Here is a 27,511-nt window from a genome sequence, read left to right on the forward strand (position 1 = left end):
TTCTGAGATGAAAGTGTGCTTCAGCTGTGTAGCTATCAAAGAACCATGTGATCCCATCCTCATTGTGCAGAGGAAAACATCTATTTAATTTCTTTTTACATGTCTATCTTGGCACAGCTAACTTCTATGGAAATTAGATTGTTCATGGGCACACTACAGCTTCAGCATCAGTATAGCACTAACAAAATGAAAATGGGAAAAGGAATTAGCATGCAACTTGATCATCTCTAATGTTTAGAAATGGAATAGTTTTTACTCCTCCTTTATAAGTCTTCTGGTAGAAAACCAAAATCATACAGAGAATGTGCACTAATTCTGTCAGTGACAAAACGTTTTCAACTTAAAATACTAGAAATAAGATCAAGAAATGAGCACTTCCAAGCCCTATAAAAGCCTCTTTCTCCTTTATCATGAAGTCTCTTATTGTGATACGTAGGAGCAAATATTTAGTCTTAAATATAACGATATGCATTTCTGATGTATCAGAAATGAATGAGAGAAGAATAAGATGTTCAGGTAAACACTAGCATTTACTTTAGCACAAAATCAACCACAGAAGATTTGAATGTAATCCTTGATTCTGCAGAGCTCAAACTACTATGTTTCTTACCCAGCACAGCACTTAAGCACATACTTACCTCTAAACATTTACATAGTTCTGCTGAGAGCTGTGAGGACTATTCATGAACTTAGAGCAAGGACAGAAATGCTTTGTTAATTCAAGGATAGAATACTTTTAACTTTGCAGGATCAAGCCTTTTTGTGCCTTTTTAAATTGCTTTTTTTTATTTAGCTATTATAATGGAGACTTTGCTGATCTCTCATGGGATTCTATATTTATGTGTATATTTTATTGGACTAAAAAAAAAAATTATTTTCCTTTCTACAGAAAAAGTAATACTTTCCCATGTGTATTGTTACACTGACTTTCCAGGCAGAGAACCACCAGGGGAACTGTTAGTGTGCACATTAACTCTAAAACCTGCCTGCAACCACTGAATTTTTTAATGCATTTTAGTCTAATCTTGTTGTACACTTTTTGACACCACCATAGGTACAGTTGTGTCTCAGCGACTGCCTGACATTGCAGATTCAAGACTCTTTTGCACACACCAGCCAAACCATATTTTCCTTTCAGTGTTGGTGTAGCAATTGCAGACATATTGCACTGGATGTGATGGGACTATCATTTGTACTAAACATGGTGGGTGGCAGACTGATGGTGTGCCAAATGATACCTCAGTATGGCAAAATATGGTATGAGCCAGAAGTATCTTAGCTTTGTGTGCCATATTAACACACTTATGTTGCTTCTGATGGCCAAGCAAGCTCACTCAGAGCCCTCTTGACTTGACACTGCTGCATGCATATACACCAAGATAAAAGAGAGTCGTAAGGAGTGTGACATGTTAGCCAGAAGCTGCATATTATTACCTCAGTGAGATATTTCTTTGTGTAGTGTTTTTTTTCCACCTGTGCAGTGTCACAATGCAAACAGGTGAGTGGAAGCCAGGGAAAGGAAGGGCTGGTCTTCCCATTTCACAGAATGAGGTATGTGGAAAATTAACCCAAGGATACAAATAATGTCTGTTGTAGATCTGAGTCACAAGCTGTCATCTTGGCCACTGCGTTGACTGTTGTGTTGGAGAGTATGTGCCTCTTCTGTCACACAGCTGAAAGTTTAACTGAAACCACTTGTGTGCACAGGTCTGCATCTTCCTCAGCTCTAATGAGGCACTGCACTTAAGCGGTACTTTGTGGAGACCTGCTGGGTCAGACTACGGAAGAATTGCACCTAACAAGGGTAAGTAAGTGATGTAGAAATGACTCGCAGTCTACACAATGGCACAGAAGGCGAATGTTTTCCACAAAGCAGTTCAGAATTTCTATGGTAAAGTTGGTAAAAGAATGCAACTTAGTGTACTTTTTGGAATAGTCAAAAAATCTGCAAAATACAGCACTTCCTTTTAATCCCTGTGGCTTTTTCCATAAAGATTTAATTTCTTGACGGCTTTAGAGGTATTAGTGGACAATCTAAAAATCAGAGATCGGGCAGATGTGAGAATATACTGTCTTAAACAATTGATAGCTGTTGAAATCTATGGGGAAAAAAATCTCAGAGGAGACTATCTCAGAATGGACAGGGAAGTAAATTCACCATTTTCACTAGTTTAGAGTCCAGTGCTGACTATGGAGATGATCTGATCCTCCTACTTTCAGTCCTTTTGAGTATCAAGTGGGCATAAAGAAAAGCTGGTGACGTAAGACAAACATCTATGTTTGTAGTATGCCATTGAGTTTGACAAATGTACTCAGGAAGCAAAGCAATAAAAGATTTCAAGGTTTAGACCAAGCAATTACTTTGGGATTTGCAGAATGGACTTCAGACTGGTTGTCTTTATATGCTATTTCTGTTTCAGAGATTACAGTGTCAATGTATGATTCTTATCCATGTAAGAGAGACCCGTAAGTGTAGGTGATCCTTGTATTGCTTTATGCAAGGGATTTTAGAAGGGTTGTGAAGTGTTATAGGCTGAAATTGGGAAAACGTTTTGAGTTAAAAGTTCAAAGGCTTGTTTTGACCCCTGTAATAAACACATGTTATTTCAGGTAAGATGAATTAAGCTGGAGAAAAGGGAGCAATGAGATCAGAACACACTGCGAGCTATTTTATATTGGTGCTTGTTCAGTGTAACTGTTTCAGTCAATGCAGGTATATCAGGCGTAGACCACTGGAACGAGCACAAGAATACAGACCCCTGTGGATCCAGGCTTGTACTTGGAAACGGGGAGCTTACTCTTTAGGAACAGTTGTTTTTCCTTTCAACTTCTTTAAAATTCAAGATGTTTTATGATTATCTGACATGAATATTTTAAAGCAATTCTGAGAAGAAACACAAAGTCAAGACTAATGTCCCAGCATGTGCTTAACTTAGCATATGGTTTATGTTTCCTTGAGGTTTTTTTATTAGCTTGTGAAGGAAGGTAGTGGTACTTCTGTGCATAGACAATTCAGAAGGTTTAAATTCTGTCTTTTTTGAAGTCAAAGTATAGAATAGTGTGTTTAGTAGTCTCTTCCTGTATAGCTGGCAGGCCTGTTCTTTTTGGGTTTTGGTTTTTTCTTCAGCAAGTCAGTGAAAATTGAAATAGGCTGTAGTGAGCCAAACAATAAAACATGTATATAGACATTTATTGATAGCAGTCCCTGTGCTCTACTCAGTCACAAAGATAATAGAAATGCTTCACAACATAACCTGAAGATTTTTTTCTGACCCTTTGCCATTTAGGAATTGCCCAGCCTCTGTGGTAGATGTTCATTTATCTTTCCCATTTCTCTGTAGGTTTTATATTACCTTTTTTTTTTTTTTTTTGGTACATAACATAGTACCCTTTATGTGTATAATGGAGATTTTTGACAGTTTCATATATATTGAAATCTTTCCATGGGGAAATGATTTAGTATAATAGGTTTTATGTTGTTAGGATCAAAATTGAGCATATACTTTTGATCTACTTTGTAACCAGCCCCATGAAAAGAATTCTCCCCAAAATGTCAAAAACCTATGTTGTAAGCACTATATTTTCTTCTTTTATTTTCACCACAGATTTTTCACTGGAAGGGGGAGCTAAAGAATTCTATTACTTATAGCATCTTTGCAGTGGATGACATTTAGCTTTGTCTAGAGGAGTTGTGCAAGATGTACCAAAAAGGGAGAGTAAATAGAGGAAGGAAACTCCAGGCGGGTGACTGTTGCTACCCAAAGCTGTGCTGGGGTGGGCTGAATGTACAACTGTAGTGGTCTGGGTTGTGCAGTGAGAACACCATGAGCGTAGCATTGTGTCTGTGCAGGTTCAGACTGACCTCACTGGGGCCACGTGTAGCTTATTAAGGTCCTGCTGCTCTTCAGGCAAGATTAGAGCATATGCCAAAAAAAGCTCATTTTTTCTGTGAACTACTATCACAAGTGCTTTCACTTTGTGCTCTTACTTTCTGCTATATTGCCTGCAATCTGGAAAGGATCCAGAAGGAAAAGAAAGATGAGGATGTCCAGGGTAGTACAAAGTACCACTCTAGTGGAAGAAAAAGGCTTGTTTTTTGCTACTGTGGTTTTACTGCTTGCTGGGTTTGAAGTCTGCAAGAGGTCTAATGTGTCTGACTATTTGGCCCTTTGTTGTGTATCACTTGAATAAATGAAAGTTCTTATTGTACTTCACATAGCAACCCTGAAAGGATCAGGAAGAAGGGACCGATTTCAGCAAGTAAATGACAGAACGAATTGGATGAAAAACCAGGCTCTGTTTTCTTTTTGTCAATTTTTTTCCAGTGATCTTCAGGGAGTGAAGCAGTTGCTGAGGAGGAGTGGCCTGTGATACAAGGTGGTGTTTTGATTGGTTTTTTTTCCCCGCCTCTCTCTCTGCCTCCACAAATGTAGGTGTTACTTCTCCACTTGAGGTCTTTCAGCTTCCTTTTAGCAATGGGCAGTGCTTGTTATTTTTACCACTCAGCTGCTTTATTTCAGGTAAAAAAAAAAGTGAAGAGCTTATTTAGTCCTTTCCAGGCAGCTACTGCTGACGAAGCAGAGTCATTTATTACTCATCATTTATGCAGGAGCACAGAGTAAAGGAGAATTACACCAGAATTTGTGCATCAGAGATCAGTGAAGGGACAGGGCCTTGAGGAACCTGGGCACAGTCATGCCTTGTGACCTAGTGTAGAGTTAGCTCTGTGCTTGTACTTGGGACTGACTAACAGTGAGATAGCTGAAGCATTTTCTTAGTGGCAGCACGAAACAAATGCAGCAGTGAAATAAACTTGGAACAGAAACAAATAGGCTGACAGCAGTGTGCAAGTCTGCTGTGATTTTTTAAACGTGCATATAACACTTGAAAGCAGTTGATTGTTGTGGTGGGTTGACCCTGGCTGGGGCCAGGTGCCCACCAGAGCCGCTCTATCACTCCCCTCCTTCTCTAGACAGGGGAGAAAAGGTGCAACAAAAAGCTTGTGGGTCGAGATAAGGACAGGGAGAGATCATTCACTAATTATCATCACGAGCAAAACAGACTGAACTGAGAGAGGGAATTCATCTAATTTATTACCAGGCAAAACAGAGTAGAGGAATGAGAAATAAAATCAACTCTTAAAACACCTCCCCCCACCCCTCCCATCTTCCCGGGCTCAACTTCACTCCCGGCTTCAACCTCCGCCCCCCTCAGCAGCACAGGGGGACGGGGAATGGGGGTTACGGTCAGTTGATCGCACGTTGTTTCTGCCACTTCTTCCTCCTCATGGGGAGGACTCCTCTCATTGTTCCCCTGCTCCAGCATGGAGTCCCTCTCACAGGAGACAGTCCTTCACGAACTTCTCCAACATGAGTCTCTCCCACGGGCTACAGTCCTTCACGAACTGCTCCAGCGTGGTCTCTTCCATGGGGTGCAGACCTTCAGGAGCAAACTGCTCCAGCGTGGGTCCCCCAGGGGGTCACAAGTCCTGCCAGCAAACCTGCTCTGGCGTGGGCTCCTCTCTCCACAGATCCACAGGTCCTGCCAGGAGCTTGCTCCAGCATGGGCTTCCCACAGGGTCACAGCCTCCTTCAGGTGCCTCCACCTGCTCCGGCGTGGGGTCCTCCACGGGCTGCAGGTGGAATCGCTACACCCCCTCATCCTCCCTCCATGGGCTGCAGGGGGACAGCCTGCTTCACCATGGTCTTCACCATGGGCTGCAGGGGGATCTCTGCTCAGGCGCCTGGAGCACCTCCTGCCCCTCCTTCTGCACTGACCTTGGTGTCTGCAGAGTTTCTGACATCTTCTCACTCCTCTCTCTGGCTGCAAAAGCTCTCTCTAACTGTTTTTTCTCTTTCTTAAATATGTTATCACAGAGGCGCTGATTGGCTCGGCCCTGGCCAGCAGCGGGTCCATCTTGGAGCCGGCTGGCATTGGCTCTATCAGACACAGGGGAAGCTTCTAGCAGCTTCTCACAGAAGCCACCCCTGTAGCCCCCCCTCTACCAAAACCTTGCCACGCAAACCCAACACAATTGTAAATGCAGGAATATACTTTGGGGTTTAAATTGTGATGTGTCTCCCCCTCCCCAGTGTGCCAGTTTTGGTTCTGCAGCCATGCACCTCCACTGAGCCCTGCACTGGCAGCAGTGTCCCCCTCTACCAGCTGAGGACTGGGGGCTAACGGGGTAGCAGGCTGATGGAGCAAACGGGGGAGTGGGGCACTGGGTAGCAGTGATTCAGCAAAGGGACATAAGCCCCTGGCAATACAGTCCATGCCTATAAGCATCATCAAGGTTTTTATAACAGAGGTGAGTGTAAAACTGGGTCGTCTCCCTCCATCTGACTCTCTTTGTCTTTTAAACTATATTCACAGTGTCTGACACTTGTCACTGTGTGACTAGTCAAAACATAGTCATTAGAGGTGAGTGATTTTAACTGGGAGAAAGAACCAGTTATTTTAGAATCATTTGAGACACAAATTCTGCCATTTAAATTTAGCATCCCTAAGAACTGATAAATAGCTTCTTTAGAAGAGTGGTGAATTTTGGAAACTAAAACAACTAATCCTTATGGACAAAGGCACGCTAACTCTAGTATCAATGGTGTTGACGTAAACACCTTGAACCTAGGAGCTGATTTGAGCAAACACACACATGAGGAAACTCCACCAAACCCCAAACAAAAAAGCCATAGCATGAACAAGCTGGGTGATGGAGTAATATGGTTCAAAGTTATTCTTGGGCCCTGAGATGTCCTAAAAATTTTACTTGTTTTAATGCTTCGTAGTTAGCAAGGTGGATGTGGCAGAGAAATATTTCTAAGGCATGCTATATTGCCATGTTGTTTTTTTGTGCTTTGCACTTGTATGTATTTTTTTTTACCCCAAGCTGAGATAGCTGTACTCCCCAGTCTTGTCAGTGCTTAAATATATATTTAATTCTGTGCAAAGATCTAATCACATTCCTGTTTGCAGTACCAGAGCTTTAATACCTGTCGACTTTCTCAGGTACTGACTCTACCCCCAGTGCTTCACAGAGTTAAAGGCATCCTATGGTGAGTTAATCTCTTTCTGCCTTGGCTCTTACTAGAAATATAGGTACTAGAAATAAAAGGCAAAAGAGATTTGTTCAACTGAGATTAAAAGAGAGAAGGACAGCATGAGAGAGAGAAAAGAAAGGAGAACAAGAAAGATATTTCCGGCAGTAGAAACACTGTACATAGGGTCACACTTGCCATCATAAAAAAGATGCCTGTGAAAGATTCAGTATTTTGTGGTCAGGCAGAGAATTGGGAGGGGTAAGACAGTGTGACAGAGGAAGAAAAGAAACAAATATCCAGCACTGGAGATATGGGGGAGAATTATGAAATACTAATCCACTGACTGTGTGATGTGTGAATCTGATCTAATTTTTTGTTCTTAGAATGTAAGTGATTTTGGTGCTGCTTATTTTGGTAGTCAGCTTAAAAGAGAGCTTTCCTTTCCCACTTTTTCTCCTGAAATACTGATATATCAATATGATCTCAGTATGCTTTTGGGTTTCCCTTGGGGCCCTTTGCTTTATATACTGTAACCTAAGAAATATCTTACTTGCCATGTATGGTATATAGTAAAATGTGATGCTGTGTAAACATTTAGATCTTGAATTTTATTGCAATACTTTAACAACTTAGAAATTATACAGTGAAAAACAGTGGGTGGGGTTGGGCTTAGAGTTATTGCCAAAGATTTCCTAACCATCATGTTGGTTGTTTCTGCTAGGGAACGTGGTTGAAGATGAGGGATACCCTTTCTTTTTCAGTGACAAGGATTTGGGGTTCTGTCTCTACAAGTCTGTCTAGATCAGAGGATGTGACCCAAAAACTTGTCAGACTTGCTTGTAATGGTAAAAGAATTCCATTTCACATTGTCGACTTTTCATTACTCCGTGTCACAAAAATTGTTCACTTCAAATCTCCCATGTTCCTGAGCTGAATTAAATCAGCTGAGTTCGGGTTTGATGTAGTATTTGCTCTCTGTTTGCTGGATGGACGCAAAATGTCGTCTTTTATCCTCTGGAGGAAGTTAAAGATGAAAAACAAGTGAATGTGGGTTTTGAGGAAAGTGTACATTACATGACAACAGAAAGTGATTGCAGGAAAGAGCAATTTCTCCTCACTTCATGGAAGAAACCTCAAAAAAAATAAGAGGAATGTTTTCATTAAAGGGAAAGTCATCTCTAATCTCACTTTGTCTGTCATCTTCCACTGCAGAGCTTTCATCAGTAGGTTTCCTCATCTTATTTTAAAAATAAGAGTTAACATATAAATTAATAAGATATTATTATATGTTGAAATGAATTGTTGGGTCAGCCACTCAGATGTAAATATTGTCTGGCTTTGAGGAAAATGTTGTTCAGTTGCTTCTCTTGGAAGATCAATGGCCAAAGAAGCAACCTGTTGATCAGCATGTCCATGACGTCTCAGTAGGATAGTCTCACTTCACTAAGGCTGACAAATTGATCTTGACATACTGAAAGATGGTTCAAATGCAATGACAGCAGGGAAGTGATAAGTTTAGAGAACATGACCTGTGAAGGAAGACTGAAGGAATGGGGTTTGTTTCTGCTAAAGACGACTGGCAGATGAAGGGGATTGAGGGGGCAGGGGTTACATTTATCAATGTGTTAGCGGTTGTTGGAAATGGAATAATAATTGCTGTGTTACTGCTGGGTTAAGGAGCAATGCAGTGAACTTGTGATGCTATTTAGTTTGTTTCAGTTACCAAATAGGCAAAATGCCCTAATGTTAATGGTAGATGTGAAAGGGTAAAAGATATCTGGAGAAGTTGTATGAGCCCTTAGGGGTTTTTAGGACCATGTCAGATGAGCATCTGGTGATGTCAACTTATTTGATCCTGCATCAGTGATGGAGTCTCCAGAAGTTATTTTCAACCCAGATTTCTATGATTCAGATTATATGTAGAACACAAAGGGTGGAAAAGTACGAATTGTGTGCAAAACAATTCTGACTCTCGGGAGGGCTGTGATTTAATGCCCTCCTACTTTCCCTCCATTGTATGAGTGTCCATGCCTATCTTTAATGGGAGCCTTTCTACTAATATTATAGAAGTCCACCTGATTCAAAGGTGCAGTTGAGGACATTCTGTTTCCCCCTTCCTTTAGCCCTTCATGTGCTTAGGCAGGGAACTCTTTAAATACAGAGAGATTTTAAGTATCTCAAGCCTCACCTCTTCTTAGTTCAAGGTGACAAAGGAGCAAAAGAAGACCTTATGCAGGTGCCACATCCAAGCAGTATATTTGCTGTGCTTTGGCTGACAAGTACATCCCAAAACTGTCTTTTTATTCTCTTCATTCAGAAACTGTTTGTCCCTTAGTGGTTCAGTGACTAGCCCTGAAAAGTCATGAAAATATTTTTTTCTGATTAAAAAAAAAGGACAATTTCACCAAGCTGTCCCCTGAAGGCTTGTGGAAAGCTAAAGTCTAAGAGGGTAGCTGAGACATCCACATAAGTGTGTTGAGACATAAGAAGTTCCCTGCTTCTCTGAGAAGTTGGACTTCTCTGACTTCAAATATTTAAGTCCACCTTTACTCTGACGACTTTGGTCTTAAATTTGTCCTTCGAGTTTTTAGAAGAACATTCTCCCATTTCCCTGAAAGACAGAACCTGTCTTACGAGATTTCCATGCATAACTTCAAGCAATTTACATAGAAATGTCAAGGTAAAGCTTGGAATTGCTTTACCTTGGGGGCTCACATATGGTAAACAAAATACAATAGGAGTTGGGTAGTAAAATATGAGTGTTCATAAGCTCAGATAAGGATTTTCTATCTCACTAGTAAAAGTAAAAAGCTTTGTTTAAATGAATAATTTTATTAATTGTTACCTGGCATAAAATGGCAACTGTAGAATGCACTGAGAATTGAAGATAACTTAGTTGGCCTGTTGTAAAGCAAATTAATATTAACTATCCATCTATTTTTCTATGTAATTAAGCAATAATGATCAAAGCTCAATGCTTTCCTTGGAGATTAACGATGACTTTGAAAATTAATGGTGTGAGGTGAAAGGAAGGACCATTAGCTGTAGCAAATTGTTAAGAATCCAGAAAACACACTGGGCTGAGTCATTCAATTTGTTTTATGATTATTTAAATACTGCTTTTTTCCTCTATTTATTAAAAACCAAATTGATATTCATACATGCTAAATAGTGCAAGATTTAACTTTTTCATAGTAAGCAGCCAAATAGACTAGGCTTAGGTTCCAGCCAGGGTCAGCTCTGAGAACAAGCATAATGACTGTTTCTGGCACTGTTACCTAAAGTCTCTGGTTATTACACTTTTCACCACCTGGATTCCAGGATTCATTACTGGTACTTAGTTGTGTTGCTCTCACTCAGGAAATTAGTCTCCTACTAGGTGATTAAAGGAAAACTAACATGTGGTGTTTGCAGGATCAAGTCCCATACATTGCTGCCTTAGTGCCTGGTAAAGGAAACACATCAGCACTTTCACTCTACTTGTGCACAGTGGGAGAGACATTTCTGAGATAATTTTTTTCTTTATAAGACTTACCCTTCATTATTAATGTTTTCAGATCAAATAGTGGACAGCAAAAAAAAAAAAAAAATCAGCAGAAACTGGCCATCTGGGTCTTTGCTCCCAGGGCGCTGCAACAGAATTTACAGGAGCTTCTAAAAATTGTGTTCTTCAGGCTCTGAGTTGAATCTGGCATTCATTACAGTCAACAGCATAACTGCTGTTGAGTTTTCTGGTGCAAAATCAAGAGGAAAGCTCTTCCTTTCTCTCTTTTCCTTTTTACAATAGCACAAATCAGAAGTAATTTAGTTGAAATCAATGGAATTACATCTGAGAGGTGACTCAAATCTAAGCTATTGCCAATTCATGCTACACTCATGCTACCGCACTTCACCATGGGAATACTCATGTTTCAATTAGACATGCTATGAGAGAAATCTTTTTCACTAATGCTTTTAAAGTGGGGTTAGTTATTGAGATTTTAAAACTGTTTCTGAAGTGTTTTACTGAACTTTTAACTGTGGGAGGTAGACAAACACCCTTTGCTCCTTAGTTTGTTGTCTAGGTGGTAACCAGACACCAGTATTTGACATTTGCACTTACCTCCTTTTTTTTTTTCCAGACATTCCTTTGCACTGACTGCAAGAGACAGCTTTAGTAACTCAGTGATAGCCAGGAAAGAACAATGTCTGCAGACAGCTGTAGTGTGAGACACCCAAGTGTCTCTAATACTAAATGGTCTGTTTTTCGCCTAAAAATGCTGAACTCTTATATGCCGTGCTTATTTCTCTTGTGCATGGGCAGATTTGTTTATAAATGTTTGAGAAATTAGAGAGAAGCCTGTTTATCCATATATTTCTATTTGAAGACCAGAATAAAACAATAAACTGATTCGGAATGGTTTCCTGCGTAACACAACCAAGCATGATGCAAAGCCAGACGAGTGGATTAGGGGGTGTGGCGGGGTTGTTTTGTTTGGTTTTCTTGCTTCCTGAATGAATCCTTCATTGCAATTTCTGTTTCTTTATATCTTGGTTGGAGATTGAGAGAAGGGAAGCAATCTGTAATTTACTGAAAACCAGCCAACAAACCAATCCCTCTATTATTTTGGAAATGTTACCTTTGTTCTGATCTTTAAATGTATCAGTGTAACAGAACACAGGTTTGGGCAATACTAAAAGCAAGATAGTACAAAAGTCATGTTTTCCTGCAGCAGATTGCATAGTATATAGTGAGATCCTGCAGACATTTATGAGTATGAATATTTGTACGTGAAAATGCTAGAAGCCTTGAAACAAAGGCCAATCTTCTCTTTGACCACAGTGTGGATATCAAGTCTCATTAATAATCACATAAAATTATATGCTGTGTGGTTTTGTTTTGTTGTACAGCTTTCTACTATGCTCATTTCTGCACATACTCTTTTGTGGCAGTCAATCCTGACAGTGTCCCTTTAAGATTTAATTTATATTCCTTGTGGCTTTTTAATGCAGCATACAGCGATTGCTGAGAGATTTAACAAGTGTGTGCTGGAACCGTCTGGAATCACAGAAGTAAGCAGTAGCATTTTACCTCAGGTTCACAATCCATTTGTAAAAGCCTACATGCTGTCATCCTGCACTTTTTAACAGGAATGAAAACCTAGGCCAAATCGGTAGCTGCTTTGTGGTGCTGATAAGGCAGAAGTGGGAAAAAAAAAAAAAAGCTCAAGGAAGTCTACACGGGTCCTGAGTCAGTGCGATCTGCAGTGAACTGGATAGTGCCTGTGTTCCAGTGTAGTGATGCACAGTCTTGCTGCTTTATTCGCTGTAGGCATTGCTAATATTGTAAAAGTCCACAGAAGCAACATGTGGCAAAACAAATTGTAGAAAGGTAAACTTCAGTCTCATGTCAGCGTGGAAGTCCAGCATGGAGTGTTTTCTTGCAAAGCGTTGAGGAAAAAATGGGGCTGTGTGGCAGCCGGATGTATCTGCATCGCAAGAATCCTACATTCTGCTGTGCTGTTCTGTGGCATGGAGTGCCTAACAAATGTGCAAGTGCTGGCTGGAGTGTAGTGCTATGAAACGGCAGGGTTTAATGAGCACAAGAAGCTTACTTCTCTTTAGCCCAGAATAACACTGGAAGAGCCATGGTAGTGCTAAATTCAGAGTTCTCTGACAAGAAAATCTGCCACCTCTTTACTTTTTTCTTCATCTTAACTGCTGTATTACTTTAACCCTGCCGGGTGTGGTGGCTGTTGTGACCATGCGATGTTGTTGCACAGCTTCACAGAAAGACAGCTGTTTTACGCTCACTCTTCACTCTGGGTTACATTCTGTGTGTAATGTAGCTCAGAGATGATGTAGTTTCTGAACAAAAGAGAACATGCAGAGTTCTCTGTTTTGTCTGTGAGTCACTGAATTCAATCAAATGATTAAAAGGGAAGGTTACTGCAGCTGCTTTTGTATGTAACATGTACAGAAACTCCAGCTACCTACAGCATCCCCTGTGATGTGGAGGCAAAATGCAGCAGAATCAGAACAGTGCTGTTATCAGCTCTATAACAGCCCTAATACCTATAGCTGCTCCCATCTCTCCCCAGATAAATGAGTGCCCCTACCACTGTTGAGGTGGTGGAGAAACATGTTTGCAGGGAACACTGCAGTGACTGCCTTGTAAAGGGGAATAAAATCTGCTCTTGTGCTAGAGGCACAAGCCGTGGAAGACAGACCTGAGCAGCGCTGGTGCAGCTGCCTGTTAACCTGGTGGAGAAACGCAAAGGTTATTCGGTGAATCCTGGCACAGTCCTTCCTTCTGGGTCCTATGAGATTTAACTTGACTTTTCAAATCCCTAGGCTGGCTGCATTTTAAATACAGTTAATTAGGCTGTTGTGTCACTCTCAGGCATAACTGCTAGGTCCAGAGCAACTTTGCAATTTTTTGTCACTGGAGCTTTCTATACTAACAGCTCCAGAGAACGTTATGCCACACAAATGCTTATCTTCCCTTCACCACCACAACTGTCATCTCAGCTCTCCTTGGAGTCAAATTGGAGATTCCTGCTCCTCCTGTAAAACCTCATGACATGTTGCCTTTTGGACTCTTCTCAGCTCGATGGAAAAGCAATACAAGTGCTACCGTGCCCCTAAACACAAACTAAATTTGCAAACACTAAACTAGTTTGCAATTGTTGAACAGTGAGGTAAGAGAAGGGATTGGTATTTGGTTGTCAGGAGATTAGGTATGTGTGCAGCTCATTGCTGAGAATGAATAGGATATCAGTGAAATCTGTGATTTAAATACAGTTGAGATAATGTCTTCACTGCTGTGGTATCCACTCTGTTATGTGATGGTAAGACACATTTCATTTTGAAATTTGCAATTGTCTAGTGCTATCAGTAATACAACTGCTGGCTGAGACTTTTGCTGTGTTGAGAAACACAGAGACAAATGTGCTTTGTTCCTCATTCATTATCTTGCTATGAAATATAAAGACGAATTTATCCAGCTACTTCAAACAATTGTTCTCTCTTGTTGAGTCTCACAGAATTCTTTTCCCACCATTAAGTTTTACTGCAGCAGTTTCCACACCAGGAACTGAATGTAAGTTATTAAGCAGTTCTGGTTTTTCTCATTAAAAAGAAAAAAAAGGTGCTTAATCCTTCTTTTGTTACTCAGAGTAAGTGAAATGAATGTTAGATGACAGTATTACGACTGGTGTGAGCGTCTAGGCTGCTTATAAGCTATGCTGTTATTTTAACACTTACTAAAGCTATGGAAACACCTGTTAAAAGTATAAAATAGAAATATCAGAACATGAACAGCATATCCACATCCACACTAAGTGTATGAGTTGTTCTTCATTTGAGCCCCTCTACCTTTTCTGCATTGAATCAGAAATTTGCCAGAAAAACAGCTTTCAGGCCTTGTCTGTGATTACTGCTCATCCTAAATTGCTATAGAGATGTTGACAAATACAATGCTGTCATCAGATTATATGCATGGATTATATTAGGTAAAAGGACTACTTGGCATTTATTTTCTATTTCTATTGATGAGCCTTTCAACCTTTCTCCTCAGGATTAAGGGAAGAATAGAATTGAAATTATTTTAATTACATTTTGAATGAGGAATGGTAAAGATCTTTCCAAAAGCTTCATTAAGTTTGAAGCAAACGTTTGAAAGTTCTGTAGATGAAAGTTATAGAAGTTGCTATGTTTTGGATGAGTTTGAAAATTAGGGTGCTATCTCAGGCCATTACAGAAGTTTGAAAATTAGGGCAATCTTTTTTTTTTTTCCCCCATTTATTTTGCTCTTTGCCAGATGTTTTCTGTTGCTATTAAATCAATGAGTACAGCAAAAACTCTTTTGACTCAGGTCAAGATCAGCTTCCTGTCTAGGAATGTCAGGCTCCCAAACTTTGAAAAAAGCCATTTATACCAGTTGCTCATTTGTCTTGTTACAGCAAATATTAACAAATGCTTTGATTTGGCAATTTAAAATTCATTTTATCCTTACAAGTGATTATATCAGAAATCAGCAGTTTTGCTTTACACTTCCATGGGAAATTGTACTCAGCCTTCATGTCTTTGGGTCATCTGGGGTATTTCAGAGTTAATAATCTGCCAGGAGCTCATTTGTCAACATTTGACTCCAGCTTCCCTGGCTGGAACCTGAACAACTTCAAAAGACAAAAAAAGTAGATGCTGGACATAAAGTACGCCATTTGCGAGCATTTGTTTCAGATGGTTCTGTGCTGGGGAGAGACTGCTGCTCGTGGCCAACTCCCAGCAGCTGGGGATGCAGTCAGGGGAGGGAGAGGGTGATGCCCAGAGTCCCTGTCCTGCTGCCTGGGTCTGGTGCCATGTGCTGGGATTTGCATCATCTGATTATTGCAGATCGTTGCCAAGTGTAACTCTGCTGCCTGGAGTAACACTTCAACCTTGCTGTTATCTGTGATTCCTTCCTGAATTTTAAACATGACTTCTGAATGTTATTTTAAATGTTCAGTTTTGCGATTGGGAGGTGCCCAGCCATCCCTCCTGACCCTCTTTTCCCTCAGCAGTAAAATACAATATTGCTGAATGCATTTGCCTCACTTGAGTTGTTAGTTAACAGTTGCATATTAATAAATGGTTTGTATGCTACAGTGAAGTTAAAGCTGAGTTTGCTGTATAGTGTGTTGCCACAAACTCAAAGAAACAAGGTCAAGCTTTGGAGAATGCCATGGCAATCAGCGTATTACCCTGGGCGGAATATCAGACAGATTTATGACTGCATTGGAGGAAAAACTTAAGGCAATGCTGTAGACAAGACAAAAGCGATTTTACAAGTGGTCTTGCATGGCAGGAACCCTGCCTTGGGCAGAAATGACCTCGATGGAGTACTGCTAGAGAGTTGTCAGGGCAAAGGTAGAGCTGATTCCTTCTCCCTCTCTGTGCAAGATCATCACCCAGTGTACGACCTTTTGGGGCATTAAAAGTAGCTGATGTAAGAGGTGCTGTTGGCTGTGGAAGTATCCCAGTTTTCCTCTGAGCAGGGTACTTGCTTCTTGGGCTTGCTGCGTGTATGTGGCCCCCAGGCTGCTAATGTGTTTGAAGAAATGGTTGCAACGCGGGATGTTTGTGTAAGAGTTGATGGCAAGGGAAAAGGACAGCTTTGCAAAGGCCTTGAAAGTGAAAACAAGTAGCATGCGTTTGTGCTAGAGAAGTGGGAACTGGCAACAAGTAGAGAAAAAGTGTGATGTGAGTCAATGACAGGTGAGGGAAAGAATCTTTGCATATATCAAACACAGAAGAGAGGATGTCTCCAATACACAGATGAATATTGAATGAGCGCTTGGTTGAGGATTTTGACTATGTGATCTTGCAAGTTGATATCTTAGAGGTGTTACCCAGGATGAATTTGCAACATTGTTGTGGTTTAACCCTGCCAGCAGCTAAAACAGCGGCAGAGCTGTTCATTCACTCCCCCACTCCCATTGGGATGGGGGAGAGAATTGAAAATGGAAAAGCAAAAAAACAAACTCGTGGGTTGAGATAAAGACGGTTTAATAGGACAGAAAAGGAAGATAAAAATAATAATAGACTATACAAAACAAGTGATGAATAGCACAATGTTTCATCATCTGAAGTCAATGCTCTGCAAGACCCTGAGCTGCCCTGCCTCCCAGCCCAGTTCCCAGTTATAGATGAAGCATGATGTCATATGGTATGGAATATCCCTTTGACCAGTTTGGGTCAGCTGTCCTGGCTGTGTCCCCTCCCCACTTCTTGGGCACACCCCCACCCCCCCGGCCTTCTCGTTGGCAGGGCAGTATGAGAAGCTGAAAAGTCCTGGACTGCTTGGCAACAACTGAAAACATCAGTGTGTTATCAACATTATTCTCATCCTAAATCCAAACCACAGCACTATACCTGCTGCTAGGAAGAAAATTAACTCTATCCCTGCCAAAACCAGGACAAACATTTAGATGTAATCTGAGTGCAAAGATGAAGAGGGTTGTTTAAATTTTTTGCAGGTTCTTGATCAGACCTCTACCTTTAAAGCCTCTTCAAATAAACACCCCACAGAGCTGGCCTGGTGTGGCTTTTGCTGAAAGGTGAATTACCCTCTTCTGTTGCCATACGTGGTTCCTTTGACACTGCAGCTGGTGATACATGGTATCACCATAGCCTGCTCTCAGGGCTCCACCAGAAAGAACTAAATCAACTCTGAATGAGTTGCCCTTACCCTTAAGGAGAATCAAGGTTCATAGCAGGGAACTGCAGCTAGCTGAGTCATTTTTCTCTATAAACAGGCCAGCACATATTGGCTATCTGGTGATAAAAGGGGTGTGTGTGTCTTTGGTCAGAGCATTCAGGACTCTCTGCCCTGACAGAAGAGACCCCAATGCAGCATTTTTGCTGCTGATATCCATCTTGTTTTCATCTTGAAAAGCAGCATATGCTTTGCATATATCCTTTGTTCCTTTTTCCAGGAGAGAAGAGGAAGGAGTATGGGTTGATTGATCATGTGCAGACTGTAAGAACTTTCCTAAGTGTGAAGGGCCCCTGTATGTCCCAATAGTCTGTTACATACCACACTTGCATTTAGCTTTTAGCTCTTTACCTCAAGCTAAGTGTTTAGTCCATTATCACCCCTTCTAAACAGCGTAAGGCAAAAGGAAGAAACTGAGGCACACACGCAGTGATCACAGAACTATCAAAAGATTTTGTCGGGGTGATGGCCAGCTTTTAAGTTTCAGTGACTGGCAACAGCATAATGATGGTGTTGACTTACTGCAGTGAGGAAGTCATGTACAGGAAGACTTACCTTTGCTTGACTGTAGGGGAGAATATCTGTCTTGGTCCCAGCATCAAGAACTTCAATTTCTGTACCCCAGAGAGCAGAAACCCTCTTTTCAATAATAAACCGTCAGCAGAGCCACAAGACTGCAGTCTTTTTTTCTGTTCCTTCCGTGTAAACCAGCAAACCATATGTATTGTGGAAGTAGCATGTGAGAAGATGCATATTGATGTCCGTGCTACCAATACAGCAGTTTAAATCACCTGAGGATCTGATACAATAGGCCAGCCATATGGAGTTTGACAAATATACTTTACTGCCCATTTAGACACTTTTTTTAACTACACAAAATCTGCTTTTGCAAATCTTGTGTTCTTGCTTAAGAGCAACTGAAATGACCCTTGTTTTTTTGAATGCAGGAGGAGGCTTCACATATAACTGTTAGCTTTATTAGCTAAATTAAACTTTTCCTGGATACCTGGCTGCACCTGCAGTAGAGTTTGCTAAGCATGTTCTTCAGTAGTTATTCAGCACCAACTTTTGTTCAAAAGAAATGTTCTCTATAGAAAGGAGAAGAACTTATTTTTCAGGCTGCTTTAATTCTGATTCAGTTATCTGCCAAATTTTGCTTTGGGATCTGCACAAACAAGTTCTTGATGGCAAAGATAAATGGGAGATAGTTGTCCTGATATAGGCAGTCTTTGGTAATGCCATGCTTCAGTGTCAGCTGTTGAGAGTATCCAGGGGTCAGATGGGCAACTCTTGGCTTTTCATTCAAGGGGAGAGTTGCAGGTAAGCTACAGTTCTGCAGACAATATCGGCACCTGCTGTTCTTTCTACCTGAATGTATTACTTTTTGTCTTGTGAAGTTTGAGTGTCTGTAAGTACTGATCTTTCCTTGATCTTTCCTTTTCTCTTTTTTAGTTGAGAGTTTCTTCTGTTTGCCTTGTGTTCAAGGCCATATACTTTCAAAAAGTTTTCCTCAATGAAATAAATTTTGTGAGCTGGGGGGATTGTTGGCATAAAAGTCTACTAATGTGTGAAATTTATTGTCATCTCTGATTGTGAACTTTGAATAGTGCTCATCAAGTCAGAAATCACTAAGTATATTGAACCTATCTTAAGGAAACAAAGATTCTTAAGTAGAAACCTTTCTTAATAATCAGGAGGTTTGGCACATAGCCTTTTTTATTGTGGCTGTGACTCTAAACGTCTAAACTGATCAGCAGTTGAAATGAGACCCTTGTTCCCTTGTATTGAATGCTTCAATCAATTCTATACACTAGGCTTTTTACTGCACAAGCCAGCTTTGCAATTTCCCCAGTTACTTATCTCTCTTTTCAGGTGATTTTTTCTTTCCTTCTTTTTTTTCTTCCTCTCCCTTGCCATGTCCACATCTTACAACACCAGAGGCTACAAGCTCAAAGGAGACATTGAGGCAAATATTGATGTGCATCTAGAAGTGCAGGATACAGTCCTGAAACTTTTCACCCTCTTCTTGCTTGGATAACTCTTCAATTAATTTTCTGAAGTTATTTAACTCAAGGTGCAGACCTGAAGCATTACAGCATGAAGTCATTAGTCATGAGCAGAATCCTGACATCCTTCTCTCATGCCACAGACGATAAAGCTTCTTCTTGCTTACAGAGCTGGAAGCTGCACTGACACTGCCAAAAACTGACTGGTGTTTGTGCAACAAGAGACAATGTACCATTTCTTTATTCCTCACAAGTGCCCAAGAAAACTGGTAACACCCTTCTGTGGTGCCTATCTTGGTTTTCGTAGGAGTGAAAAAGGAGAGATTTGGTAGTTTTCGTTGCTCTGGAATGCTGCCAAAAAGTATTGCAGGTGCTTTTCTGAACAAAACATGTATAAGAGTGTTTTAATGTTGCTTCTGAAATAAGTGTTGCAGGGGTCACCCTGGCTCTGCTGACGTGGTAGTACAGTGTGTCTTTCGTACATCTTTTTGAACACTGTCAACCCATACCATAGAGGATACAGCTCAAAGGAGTGCAGAGATCCCATACAGGGACCTGTGCTGTTTAAATTCTGGACTGTAGTGCACAGGCCAAGTGCTGAGGAGTGCACTCTTACTGCCTGTGGTGTGTCTTAGAGCTTTTCTGAGCCTTCCTGTGCCTTCTTGGCCCCAGAACTTATGTCTTTGTTAATTTTTTGCATTTTTATTTTCTTTCTTTCCCTGTGTGGATCTTGGAAATGCTTATATCACATAGGTCTATAAACATACTTGTGGTTTGTAAGTGCTTTGACTTTCTGCTGTTCCCAAGGCTGGTTTCTGTAGCCACTGGCCACACTGTGTCGCAAGACAGGTATTTTTTGAGAATCTGTGTGCAGAACCGGAGCTCCTTTTCCTATATAGATAAATCAATATGTTTGCCTTTTTTTTTTTTTTTTGGAAGTGGGAGTCACAAGTGTATTGCCCTTAGGTGTGCTACAGTTACTACTTTATTTCCTGCTTAAGTACTGTAACGAAGAATAGAGTTGTCACCATGCTTATTTTGAGGAACTAGGAAAATGGTAGATGTCCATTAATGATGTCTGGTACTGATTCCTTTTCTCCCCAGAGCCTTTATAATGGCGTAATTGTGTAGAGTAACTTTAAAGAGGGTGGAAACTGCTTGAGACTGCCAGAACAGCATAAAAGAGTTGTGAAAAGAATTAAGAATTAGTTTACTATATGCTTTTCCTATATAATCCCATCTTAACCCCTTTTTCCTTACATCAATTTAGTCCATATCCAGACAAGTGCAGTGTTTCTGAAGTGCAAGCTTCAGTTGCTAAATAAGATAAAAGAATGACAGAGACTGTAGGCATCCAGGCTGAAAGCAAAGTATTGCTTGTATGATGTTGCTAATAAAAAACACGAGAGGGGGACTGAGGGACAGGAAGAGTTTATGTTATGTTGAACACTGAGTTCTCTCCTGAAGCTGATGCTCCCTTGGACTCAGGGGCTATATTTTTTTGTTAAAGTCAGAAGTTGCTAATAATCCAACCACTAATTCTGGTCTTTAATGTTTATTTTAAAGGCAAAATAAGCAGTTAAAACTATAAACTGATAATCTTCCCTTAAAACATTGTGTACTTCTTTTTCCAGTAGCAGTAAAATAAATCCTTAGAAAGCATCATGGGCCATATATGGGACCTTTCAGCATGAGAAGGGGGTGGATGTCAGAAATCACATAGCTGATGGCTTTGTCATTGCTTCAAGTCACCATCTGCAGTTATGAAACAGCCACTTGGAGCTTGATTATGGAATGGTAAATCTACAAAAGCTTATTTTTTAATACCCTAAAGGTGGAAATTAAACCCCTAAAGTCAATTTGCCATAGTGTGGTGGTGGTTGTTTAATCACTGCTGTCTGTTATCTTCTGTTAGTTCTGCCTCAAATTCCGTGGCTGAGAAAAGAAATACATGAGCATTTTTCATATGATACCTTTCCAGCTTAGCCCTGGGCTCACAGTTCACTGATGTTTTGTAATTAATTAGTAATACATAGATTGATTCTTTTATGTTCCACTGGAATTTAAACATGTGCTAAGTGTATCACAGGTATCATATAAAATTTGGTCATGTGGGTCTCTTTAGAAATTCAATAAGGTAACACTCCATATAGGTGCTAAGTGAGATTTTCAGAATAGAGCTGGATGTAACTCCTGTTTGAAAACAGTTCTGAAAATCCCATTATCACTTACCTGTCTCCTACACACTTACTTGCCATTTAAAATGTGCCCTATGGGTTATTTATACTTGGAAATTACTGACTGTGCATCTGCAGTGTTAGCACTGTAGAATGAGAGCAGATGAATAAGGACTGCACGTGTTTGGTAATTTTTAATTACAGGTTATACAGAGATTATCAGAGGCTTTTTGAAATCACGTTATATTGGACGACTTCACTTTTCATTATTTTGCTACTCCATTAGTTAAGAATCTCTGGAAGAAAAATTACTCCTGATTGATTGCTGTGGTGCTTCATACTTTCACCTACTTCTGGACTGTGCTTTTAGAAGCGTGTAGGGAAAAACCCTTGTGCCGTTGACTTCAATGGAGCCAGAGTGTAATCCTTGCTACAGGGAGCAACTTTATGATTAAGTCCAGTAAGAATATCCTTGGTATCCTAGTGTATGCTCTTGCAGTGTCTGACATTTATTCTTCCAAAACCATCAGAGCTCTCATAATAGAAAACTAAGCTTTAATTTCCAATTCTGATCCTTTAAATTATGCTGATACATCATCTTCTGGGAGTATTTATGGGGTGTAATTTAATCATGAATTTTTTTTCCACCTACGGATTGTACAATAGGTAAATTAAAATCAAAGCATTGAGGTGAAGTTGTCTTTTGCTATAATTAACTGAAATGATTCTGCAATATTTACAATTACTTTTTTTTCCTTTCCACATAATGCTGGTGGTATCTAGAGCTTTGTTTATCAATTTCAGTTCTATATTATTCATATGCTGAGAGAAATGCATAATTTAATAATATATTCTCTCATGCTCTGTTTTCCAATTTCCTGACTTAATCCCTATGAAACCCCATTAGTTGTGCTCTCAATGAATATTTATCTCACATTCACTTTTTTTGGCCTTGGTCCTAGTGACAAAGGCTCCTGTAGAAGCATGTGTAAACCTAGGATATGACAAATGGGGTGCCGTATTTTTCACTTAGATACCTGGAGTTAAAATACCAACTCCATAGCTGGCGTAGCAAGATTAGATCTGCATTCTGTAGCAGTGCAAGAGTACTCCTGAAGTCAAAAGTGATCAGATCTTCCTGCAAAAGGACTGTAGCAACCTCCAGTCGAGTCACAGATGTCACCAGATTAATGAAAACTGAGCCTGGAATTAATGTTGATCATAGAATGGTTTGGGTTGGAGGGACCTCAAAGATCATCTAGTTGCAACCCCCCTGCCATGGGCAGGGACACCCTCCACTAGACCACGTTGCCCAAAGCCTCATCCAACTTGTTCTTAAACACTTCCAGGGATGGGGCCTCCACAACCTCTCTGGGCAACCTGTTCCAGTGCCTCACCACTCTAACAGTAAAGAATTTCTTTCTAACATCTGATCTAAATCGACCCTCCTTCAGCTTGAACCCATTACCCCTTGTCCTGTCACTACACTCCCTGATAAGCAGTCCCTCCCCATCTTTCCTGTAGGCCCCCTTCAGGTACTGGTAAGCTGCAATTAGGTCTCCCCAGAGCCACCTTTTCTCCAGGCTGAACAACCCCAACTCTCTCAGCCTGTCCTCATAGGAGAGGTGCTCCAGCTCTCTGTTCAGCTTCGTGACCCTCCTCTGGACTCTCTCCAACATCAAATCCTGAATTTCATCACTTGTGAAAATCAAGCCATCTCTTGTTCCTGCTTTCTGTACATGTATGAGACCACAGGAGTATGCCTTTAAGAAGTAAAGAGATATGATGTTACAAAAGTTGTGCCAGGAGAAGTTTGGATATTAGGAAAAATTTCTTCACTGAAAGGGTTGTCAAGCATTGCAACAGGCTGCCCAGGGAAGTGGTAGAGTTACCATCCCGGGAGGTATTTAAAAGACGTGTAGATGTGGTGCTTAGGGATATGGTTTAGTGGTGGACTTGGCAGTGTTAGGTTTATGGTTGGACTTGATGACCTTAAAGGTCATTTCCAACCTGAATGATTCTATGAAAAGAAGCCTGAAATAATGTAACTCATAGGTTTTTCTTGGCCTAGTTTCTTGGTGTCCCATGCTCTTGGAGTCATCTGTACGCTTCCCACGTGTGCTGTTTTGAGAGACTCTGAGTGTGACAGAGGTACATTCATGGCGAAACTGTTTTGACGGTGTGTGACATTCTGAGGATCTTTGGATACTTTTGAAGAGCAGCTGGATTTGGAATTACTGTTGTCTAAAACAAGTGTGAGTTTCTCCAGGATCTCACCTAAGCCTTCCACCATACACCGGCAGAGGTTATGGGGAATGACATCTGTCACTTCCGTTGCTGTTAACACACCCATTCATTATTTTGTGATGCAAAGTGTAAACGGAAGATGTCAAGGTTGAAGTCTAAAAGGTCTTTGATTTGGGTTTCTGCAGTATGCACACACAGCATCTCTCTAATACTGTTACTGCACACAGTCACGTTTAAAAATGCTTCAGTGCTCTCTCTGAATCAGTAATAGGAAAGAAATGTTCTAATCATACAGAGACAGTCAGAAGTTGTGAGCTCGCTTGCATGTCTCATAGGGATTTATGTGACAAAGGGACGTGTGTCCATTTCAGTCTTCCCAGCCCTTAATGTAGTTCAACAGCCATTGTTACAGTGTGTTTTCCTCTTTTTAGACTTTGATTTCTTTCTTTAATAGCTGTACCATTTACCGCAGGGCAAGAGTTACTTTATGGACTTTGCATTTCTAATTTGTTTTTATTGTTTGATTTTCTGCAGTGCACAGATATAAAATATCAATGTACAAATCATTCATAATAGTTTGATGAAAACTTGGTCTTGGAACTGACACTGCTGGTCCTCTGGTCCGTTTCCCTACTCCACCAATACACACCTGGGCCAGAGTGTGAACCCCACTCTTCGAAAAAGAGAGTAGGAAAAAAGCTGAGCTGAGGAGCTGCTTAGAGCAGTTATGGAGTCAGCTGCATACAGGTTTGCTTTCAGAAATCCCTCCTGACAGTGAGTTGAATAGGGAGGTGCTAGCAGCTCTGGGAGTAAAGTGTGACAATTCTCTTCCTTTGCTCAGGCAGGAGCTCTGCGGCCTTTCTCTCACCCAACATGGAGGGAATATGTTTTTAAACAAGATTCTGGGAGTCCATTCACTTTCAGTTGAGAATGAAGGTGATAAATGCCTGCCTTACTTCAATTTTATTGCACAGAAAAACGTTTTATGCTTGAGTTTTCTGGCACCAGTTCCTGTGACTTTTGAGAAAAGGTAGTAACTCATTCTAGAGCTTATTTAATGCTGATGAAACTGCTGGATTTTAAAGAAATTTCCCTTTGTCAGGTTGTTCCACGATTGTCTATTGTGGGGTTGTGCATTGATCTGAAGGACACTGGCTGCTCTTGGCTACAGGTGTTTGAATTAAATTCTACATTGACCTGGAGTAATAGTAGGTGAAAAGTTGATTATCCCTTTTAGAATAATAAACTGGGGCTGAGATCTCGGATCTTTTGAAATGAATGTGTGGCTTGTCATTAGCTTCACTGGGGACATGATTTCTTCATTTTACCCGGGGTTGTTTGGCATAGTGACATTGTTAAAATGAAAAACAAAGTTTGATGTAATTAAAGTAACTTGGAGTGCTAAGATCTATAGAGAGATGGCTCCTCCTGTCATAGGGTGATACAAAGTGGGTTTCTGTTGTTTCAAGCTAAGAAAGTGCCTTTTTGACTAAATCCCCTAAGTACTCTTACAGGCCTTGCTCAGAGTTTGCTCTGACTAGTGATTCTTCTCATCTTCAGTGCTAACTGGTATAAAAAATGCTGTTATTTTGTTGTGCCTATTCTCATCATCTAAGGAAATGGCTGACAACATTTGACAAAGATATGTGGGGTTTTTTCTCTTTATGAATAATTTAAGTTCCTTAATTGAAGCATTGGGTTTTTTTCTTGAGGCAGGTAGATCAGCTCTTCAAGGAAGAATGGTACCACTTGTGTACTATGCCATCATTGAAGTGTTCTTCAATCCTGCCATTTAAATTTGGAAGGAAATCTATTCCCTAAAGGAACAAAAAGGGCAGGATTGGTGGCCAAAAAGTCAGGGTGAATTAGTCACCAGAAAAATCTTTTATTCATGGAATTAATAAATCAGGGAGAACTGCAGAAGATGTGCTGCTGGGTTTTGTCACAAAAATGAAATAAAAGGAATTGCAAACCTGGCGTCCTGACAAAACGTCACTTCCAGTTTAAACAAATGCATATTTTAAAATCGAATGCAAAAACTGCTAATCAGTTTTGTTCTCTTTTGAGTTTGTTTGTGTCTTCTGTGAATATTTTTAGATCTGAAGGCTTCCTTTATCAGAATATCCATGGAGAGCTGTGCTCCATGCAGATAGTTTGGCCTACAGAACCCTTTTGATTTGAAGTTGTCTCGTGCCACTTTCCTTGGCTCCCTGGAGCAGCCACTGTACTGGTGGGTTCCCAAATGAGTAGGAATTTGGGCAGGAGGGATCCTTAGAGACTCAGGCAGCCCTATGTCTCCCTCTCCTTTATTAAATACTACTTGTAGTGATGAAATTTGTGCCTTTTGGCTCTAGAAGCTGGACTGTCAGAAGAGAAGTCTGCTGTTTTAAACAAATCTCAGCCTTGAATGTGACAGTTTACCTTTTGCTTGTTCACTTTTTGTCTTTGCCTAAAAAGCATCTCTCTAGGTATTGCACATTTTTAATCTCTGTGGCCTGATCAAGCTTGTTCTGAGAAATAGTTGAAGGGAGAAAGAACAAAAGGATCTTTTCTTTCTTTACAGAAGCATATAGAAAAAGCACTCATTTTTTATTTCCTTTTTTCCTGTTTAAAATACCCCAACTTTAACCATTAAAATCAGTAAAGGTTGTGTTATAAGAGTACTTTAAAAGCAGTTCACTAAGATGGGAGACTTCTAGGAGCCTATGAACTGTCACTTCTGGACTGAGATACACAGGGGCTCAAGCAGTAAGAATGAACACTTGCACTCACAGATAGTATGGAAATGGGGACAATTTGTTCCCCTGCCAGTTCAGGAGAAGTCTTTGAGAGGATCAGAGGATCTGGTAGCATTCACTCAAGTGTCCAAACTCTGACTTCCCTTTCATGTGAGACAGGAGTAACTCTGTTACCTAATTCCTGTCATGTAAAGTCATTTTCAGCAAGAGAAGAATCAGACCTAGAGTCTATAAAACATGAAAGATCTCTAGGTTCAAAGACTTGTACTGGAAGGAAGCTCTAATACTTTTCAGTAACATCCCCAACCCTCTTTATTTTTCATTATGCCATGGTACCGTTCTTGGATTTTTTTTTTTCCTAGAATACACGTACCACAAGTTTGTTAGTATAAAAGTAGTTTAGAAATGTCATGCATGGTATGCATAATGATAAATTAGTGTTCATTCTCTGCTTCCAATATTTAAAGATTTGAAATGAGAAAAATGAAATTTTCAATTATAGTTTTATCCACTAGCCAATGGCACCAGCATAGTGTACGACCTCCTAACTATATTATTCTGAATCAGCTTCAGTTGAATTTAACAATATAATCTCTGCTGCTGTTTTGTAAATACAGCAGGCAGTGAATCTGCTCTTGCTGAGCATCTACCCAGGCTCCAGCCTGTGATCATAATGGCTTGATTTTCTTCTTGTATCAGTTTGACCTGATGTAATTACAGTGCCTTCAAAAGACTATCTTCTCATTTTACATGAACAGGATGTGAATTAAACCTAAAAATATCATTTAGGATAGATAGAATCCAAATTCGGTACCCCTGTGTAATTAACATATCTTTGTATTCCTGCAGAAAGGATTCTATTCAGAAAGAATTTCTGTTATGTTACTGTTATCACAACAGTCAAGGTGAAATGCCACCTGTGTTATCCGTTACAGTTGCAGAATAGACAAGCTGTGTTTTATTGTCAAAACCTGCATCAGTTTTGCTGTCTGAAAAGGTACCAAGCTGTTGTAACAAGGTTGTGTCACTGGTATCTTGTTCTGGTAAGCACCACTGATCTGGGTAG

General features: G+C 40.4%; 1 long non-coding RNA gene across 1 annotated transcript in view; it reads left to right on the forward strand.

Moving 5' to 3' along the window:
• Nucleotides 1-27,511, forward strand: part of LOC142602507 (uncharacterized) — a 177,383-nt gene that overhangs the window by 1,615 nt on the left and 148,257 nt on the right. The gene's annotated exons all lie outside the window — the stretch shown is intronic.

The sequence above is a fragment of the Balearica regulorum genome, chromosome 7, assembly GCF_011004875.1.
Source record: "Balearica regulorum gibbericeps isolate bBalReg1 chromosome 7, bBalReg1.pri, whole genome shotgun sequence".
Classification (NCBI taxonomy): domain Eukaryota; kingdom Metazoa; phylum Chordata; class Aves; order Gruiformes; family Gruidae; genus Balearica; species Balearica regulorum.